Source organism: Lindgomyces ingoldianus (assembly GCF_010093535.1).
Source record: "Lindgomyces ingoldianus strain ATCC 200398 unplaced genomic scaffold BDR25scaffold_65, whole genome shotgun sequence".
In the NCBI taxonomy this organism is placed as follows: Eukaryota; Fungi; Ascomycota; class Dothideomycetes; order Pleosporales; family Lindgomycetaceae; genus Lindgomyces; species Lindgomyces ingoldianus.
Genome location: NW_022985226.1, coordinates 26706 through 34135, shown reverse-complemented (window position 1 = coordinate 34135; position 7430 = coordinate 26706).

Sequence of the window (7430 nt, the reverse complement as noted above, 5' to 3'; positions counted from 1 at the left end):
TATAAAAGATAAAACTTTTTTTAAGTTATTTTCTATTAAATCTAGTTAAGTAAATTATTTAGGTAAGTAGTGTTAATTAAAAATTTAGTTTACATGCTAGTTCTTTATTAATGTAACTTATGCTATTTACTTCTAAGTTAATAAGAGCTTATATTAGAGCTAATATAGTTTTTTATTATAAATATATAAAAATATTAACTTAGTACTTCTAGTTATTAGTAGAGGACTTAGCCTATAAGTTAGCAAAGATCTAGTGTTAAATTAGTTCTAAGAGGTAACTTAGCCCTAGGACAAGCCTTTTTACAGGCTTCTACTGCTATAGCTGCAGCTATGTTAAAAGTAGTAAAAAAAATTAAAGCTTAAAAATAAGTTAAAGCCTTTATAAAAATAAAATTAAAATAGTAAAAATTTTTAATAAGTGCTAGCAGCGCTACTTATGTAGACTTAAGAAAAAAAAATAAAGTAGTTTTAAAAGATATAACTATGCTTACTACACTTAAAGCATTAACTTTTTTTTTTATAATTTTTACACTTTTTAGAACTAACTAGAGCATAATTTAAATTAATTTTTATTATGTTAGAGTCCTTATTTACAACTGCGCTAGTTTAGAGGCGTATTAAAGCTTATATAAAGAGGAACCTTATGTTATTATTATAGGTAGTAATTAAGTTTACATACACATTAAAGTTATTTAAGAGGAGTTCTTCTACTATAGCGCGTTGCAGTTTAGTTAAAAGGGAGTTATATAAAGCTATAATTAGACTTATCTTATTTAGGCCTATATTAAATGCAAGTTAGCAGAACTTAGTAAAGTGTAAGGTAAAGCTTTTTTTTTTTATTATAAAGTGTTTAGGTAACTTAGAGCTATTAACTTTTTATTTAAGTCTTTATAAGTTACTTATAAAAATGCTATAAATTAATCTAAGTTAATAATATCCTTATTTATTAGTAAGTTAATTAAGGCTGTTATATTATAGTTAAGTTAAAAGTAGGCATATAGTAACTAAAAGCGTTTAAAGAGAAATTAGTCTATGTTTTCTTTAAGTTTATATTAAAGCTTATGTAAAAAAAAAAAGTAGGTCTTTTTATTTTCTATTAAATAGTAAGAGATTAGAGAGTTAGTTAAATTTTATTACTAAGTTAAAAAAGTTACAAGTTATAAGTAGCGTTAGACAGAAAAGAGTTAAGCTATCTCTAGACTTCTAAGTAAGCTTTAAGGCTAGTAAGTTCTTAGTTCTTACTACTATAATAAAAGTTAAAGTAGAAACAGACTACTTAATGTAAGGCCAAGATGGTGCTTACGTGCGACAGGTATATATACTATTCTGCACCTAAAAATCAGCGTTGGTTGATTATTTGTACCTTTTAGTTGTATTAGCGGAGTGGTGCGGAGCCCTGTCCTTACATAATAATCAACTAACGACGAGGACGGTCGCGCGTTTAACCCACACCTTGGACAGCTTAGCCAGTTTTTAGACTGAAACGTGAGGCGGCCTCTTCTAGCGCCACGTTGTCGCTGCTGGGAGGTCTAGTGTATATGGCTTAGCTGGCGTGGGCCACTGAGCGTTGCGTCGTTATTTATCCCGCGCCTCTGGGCCGCAGGTGGTCAGCCTCTGGCCGGTAACCGAGACATGCGCATAGGCGCCTCTGAGCTGCGGGTAGGTCATGTGACGCCTGGGACATGCGTCTGCTAAGAAGGGGGATAATGTAAGGCCAAGATGGTGCTTACGTGCGACGGGTATATATACTATTCTGCACCCGAAAATCAGCGTTGGTTGATTATTCGTACCTTTTAGTTGTATTGGCGGAGTGGTGCGGAGCCCTGTCCTTACACTTAATAACATAAAGCTGTTCTTTAAAGTCTTTTTAAAAAGCTTTTAAGTTTGTAATATAGTAGCTTTTTTATAAAGTAAGTGCTTTTTAAAAGGCTTTTTAGCTTACTTTAATAGCTTAAAGTTATATAAGTACTAAGCTTATTAGATTAAATTTAGAGGCTATTTTTAGCTAAAGTTTTAACATAACATAATGTTATAATTATATATAAGTAAGGTTATAAAGCTTTATAAAGGTCTAGTTTAATTACTATGTAAGGTATTATAGTAGGTACAAGACATTATGTAAGAAATAAAAAGGTTTAGAAAAAAATTAGTAATTAAATACTTAGCTTAGAAGTCTAAGCGCTTTAAGTATAAATTAAGCCTATTCTAGGTTTAGTTAGTGTTAAAGTAGTTTATGCTTAAGTTTATGTCTGTGTTATGTTATGTTTATGTCAGACATGCACTAATAATACTCTAGTACGCGTCTAATACAGTTATGTCTAGGATCTAGGGAGGATACTGTAACAGAGGTGTTTACATTAGTTAACTAACTATCTTATAGTTCTTAAAGCAGAAGGGGTAAAGTAAGCGTACCTTACAGCCTTTCTTAATCTATTATAATAAGCAACTCTATAAGATGTTCTGCTAAAGCCTTAGGCAGTTTACTGCTAATAACCTCTATTTTATTAATAAGTCTATTTTTAATAAGAAAACTAACTAAAGGCACCACGCGTACACGCTAGTAGGCTATAAAGTGTAATATACCTAGAAAATAAAGCAAGGGGCCACTTAGGCAATCCTACCTGTGTACACTATTAACAGCTACCTACTCTACACTAGTATTAAAGAGAGTTACTTTGCCTATAAGAATTTTAAAGATTAGATCTAAAACGCGCTTCTGCTAACTCTTTAGATAATATATAGCTTTAAACTAATAGTTGTAATTATAGATAACGTCTCTATTTATTAGAATCCTAAGGTTATTAAAATAATTAAATAGGATAGTTATATTGTACACTTTCTGCTGCTATACTTGCATAACTTTAACCTAATTAAGCTTATATTTAGAGTACTTAAGGCGTAGATCTAGCAGAATTATAGGTATATTTAGGCGTGTTTTTTAAACTTTAGCAACTTTCTATAGGCGTGTATTTAGAAGAGTAAATGTAATAAGTTTACTAGAAAACACTTTAAGTACTCTATAAGCAGATTATATATAAAAGAGGCTTAATTAGTAGAGGCTAGGCGCGAGATAGCAAGGTAGAGAGGGTAGATAGAAAAAAGTAGGCTGTAAAGAGCAATAGTTTAATATAATTTTACATAAAAGCTTACTAACCTTCCTCTGCTTGTCTGTTGCTAACTATAATAATCTACCTTAATTACTACCTGTTAGCCCCGCTAGAGCTACTATAGCCTAGTAGTATTACTTATAGCAGCAGATATCCTCTTGTAAGTGTTAAATAACTTTATTTTTAAGCTTAAAAAGTTTACTAACAGTAAGTTTATAGAGCTTACTACTTACAGCTAACATCTCTTTTAGATTCTTAATAGTCTACTTTTACTTGCTTGCTACCTCTGCTATGTAGAGGTAGTCCTCTTAGTTATCTTCTAGCTGCTGTTTAACTAGCTACTTAAAGAACTTCTTTATAGTACTGCTGTAAGGCTAGATGTTCTAAAATAGGCTAGTATAGCCTTACTTAACCTGTTTAGAGGTTGTATAACCTGTGCTTTATATATAAGCATAAATCCTAACAAGCAAAGCTTAGCAGTGATTTGTCTCTCTTACAATACACTCCTATCTTTCTCTAAAAGCTTGCTCTTAGTGCTATCTATGCTACTTACTATCCTATCTTTACAACTGCAAAAGTTGCTACTGTTAGCAACAGAGCTTAAACTAACAGCAATAGGCCCTAAAGCAGCAGCACTAGCTAGGGTAAGAGGCCTCTAAGAAACTAGCTGTAGGTAAGGCAAGTACTGCGCAGCAATAGCAGGGTAGCTACTAGCTAACACAGCAGCAGGGTACATAAAAGGCAGAACAACTTGTAGAAACTAGGCGCTAAAAACACTTATATTTTACTAAAATCTAATCTGTTTACAGTAAGTAAGCTCTATTTACTGCTGCTTATGTTGCTAATTTTTATCTTACTACACTTAAATCTTATTCTCTTTCTACTGCTTACACCTTTAATTCTTTTTACTACTATTAGAGTTACTTAAGTTGTTGCAACACCTACATCTTTTTACTCTTACCTTCTCTCTGTTTTTAGCAACCTTAAGCTAGTTACTAGTTAAACCTTACTAGTGCTTAACTAGGCTAATTAGAGGCTAGCTTATATAAACTTTATTTTTACTATTAAGGCAAGTAAGCGCCTATAACTTAGAGTTAACTAGTTAGATTTTAAAGTGCTTGCTACTTAGGTAGATATAATACTAATAAGTAAAGTTATTACAGTTCTTAGTGCAGCACTTCTACATATAGTAGATCTAGCTTTCTAACTTAGCCTATAATTTAAACTACTTTTAGCGCTAAGCAGCTTTTATCTTATTTATTAATTACCTCTTACGTTTAAAGGTAAACTAACTAGAAGTTACTACCTCTAGCTAGTTAAAGGACAGATTGTTAAATGCCTAGCTATGTAGAAAAGCCTTTTTAAGCAGCTTACACTTTACTTAAACTTTTACCTTAAGCTTTACTTACTTATTTAGTAACTCTTTTTTAATAGTAATCTAATAGTCTATTACTTTAAAAAGTTAGCAGCCCTTAGTTAAGCTAAAATTATTAAAGTTAATAGTAATAAACTTAGCACTTTTTTTACTAGTAAGCTTAAACTCTACTGCGTAGCTTACTATCTTATAGGTCCTACTTTCTACTATTAAGGTAGAATTTTTAATTATCTTTTTAACTATCTCCTTTATTTAAAATATAGAGAAAACCCTCTAAGTCTCTACTTTTAGTAGCTGTAATACTACCCTCTTGCTGTTTATATATAGCTTATATAATATATCTAGTTACTAAAGGTATTTAGTTAGCAGTAACAACACCCTAGCCTAAGCCTTAGGGCTACTTATTAGAAAATGTATTAGTGAAAATATTGCTCTAGGCGTAATTAGTAGTAATAATAGTAAGTTCTGCAACTCTCCTAGAGCAGTACTAACAGGCGCAGAGCTCCCCTAAGTACCTGCTAAAAGACCTACTTTAGGTAGTGCTTAAAAGCTTACTACTTTACATGTTTTTAGTTAACTAGTCTTCTTTTAAGCTTTTAATGTGGCCTTTAAAGCTATAGTTAAGGCCTTCTTTACAGCTGTTTAAATTAGTTGTTGTTAAGCCTTTTTAGTAGCTCTAGTTGCCCTCTAAGGCCTCTTGCTAGCTATGCTACAACACTAGAAAAGTTGTTAGTATAGCTTGTTACGTGTAGTTAAATATCTTTATCTTTTTAACTAACTTTAACTAAGGACCTAGAGCGATTTAGTGGCTGCACAACGCGTTTTGCAGTTTACTAGCAAAATACGCGCGCGAAAAAAAGGCAAGGGTGACGCCAAGCATTGCACCGATTTTTGAATACGATAGATCCGAGTCCCTCGCGCACTAGCCCTATGCGCGACCAGCTTGCAACATGCTGCAATTTGCTGCAAAATGCTGTAACATGCTGCAATTTGCTGCAATTTGCTGCAAAATGCTGTAACATGCTGCAATTTGCTGCAATTTGCTGCAATTTGCTGCAACATGCTGTAAAATGCTGCAATTTGCTGCAACATGCTGCAAAATGCTGCAAAATGCTGCAATTTTCTGCAACATACTGTTCGAGCTTATTGCTCGTACTATGTAGCAGCTTTCGTCAAGCGTTCCTCCTGTCTTGACAGTAGGTGCGCATATCTGACAACTTGTCGCACGTAAGCACCATCTTAGCCTTACACGTAAGCGCCATCTTAGCCTTACATTATCCCCCTTCTTAGCAGACGCATGTCCCAGGCGTCACATGACCTACCCGCAGCTCAGAGGCGCCATTCGCATGACACAGTTACTGGCTAGAAGCTGACCACCTGCGGCCTAGAGGCGCAGGATAAACACAACGCAACGCTTAGTGGCCACGCCAGCTAAGCCATATACACTAGACCTTCCAGCAGCAACAACGTGGCGCTAGAAGAGGCCGCCTTACGTTTTAGTCTAAAAACTAGCTTAAAGCTAACTAAGGTAGAGGTTAAACACTAACTGTACCCTGCTGTTAGTTAATTATTATGTAAGAACAGAGCTCTGTACCACTACGTTAATACAACTAAAAAGGTGTAAATAATTAACTAACATTAATTATTGTGTACAGAATAGTATATATACTTGTTGCACATAAGCACCATCTTAGCCTTACACGTAAGCGCCATCTTAGCCTTACATACAGTATCTAAAGAAATGTTAACTACAAAAGTTTTCTTACATAGAACTTAAAGTAAAAGCAGTTAGAATTATAAAAAAAAAGCTAGAAAAAATAATAATAAACTTTACAGGCAAGTTGCTTACACAGCTAAGTTACTTACTTTTACTAAGACTTTACTACACTACTTTTTTTACACTAATGCATTTCTAACAACACTACTTAGACATGTTAAAGAAACATTAGATGCAGCTTACACTTTAAGCTTTTAAATAAAATATAACACTTTTTAAGTAATATGCTGCAGCTATTTATAGAATTTTTTAAAAATAATAAGTAACTAATATACTAGATAACCTTTCTAAGCTAATTATATAGCTAACTTATAAAAGCTAAATAATAACAAAAAGTAGGTAATTATTTAGCTTATACTTAAGCTAAATGTGTAAGGATTTCCTCTCTAGCTAGCAGCTATAGCTAATATAGCTAATTCTTTACACGCTAAGTATAATATAAGCTATATTAGCATAAACTAGCTTAATATATTTATTAAGTGCTACTTAAAGCTTAAAGTAAAGTTTAAGTATAACTATAACTATAAAAGAGCTTTTTATAAAAATTTTATAGTAATTTAAAGCTAGTTTAACCTTATAAAAAACATTAAAGCTAAGTATAGCATCTAAAATAATAACACATATAACTTTAATAAAATAAAGTTTATAAAAGGCTAAATATCTACTAGAGTAGTTATTATAGGTTTAGAGAAATAAGAACAGCTAAAAGTAGTCTAGCTAGGTAACTAGAAGTAAATAACAGCTATTTAAGGCATTAATGCTAAAAAGTAGGCTATTTTACCTTTTATTATTTTCTAGAGTAGCAATTTTTTTTAAACTAGTATAGAATAAAAAATCTACTCTAAAATTAGGTTATTACAGTTTCTAAGCGCAGCTAGACTACTAATTAGCTTAGTTTAGACTAGTTAAAGCACTTTAATGTGCATATAAAAAAGTTTACTATTTATAGCTACTGTTAACTAGTTATTAATAGCTATAAAAGCTATAACTTACTTTATTTCTAGTAATACTATAAAAATAATAAGATTATTACTATTTATATGCTTTTTTACTTATTACACCTTTTATAGCTACTTAATATAAGTTATTTTACTTCTTTTAAAAAAGCATATAAGCGCTAAGCTAAAAACCGTATATGTAACTAAATTACTTATATTATAAAAATAATGTT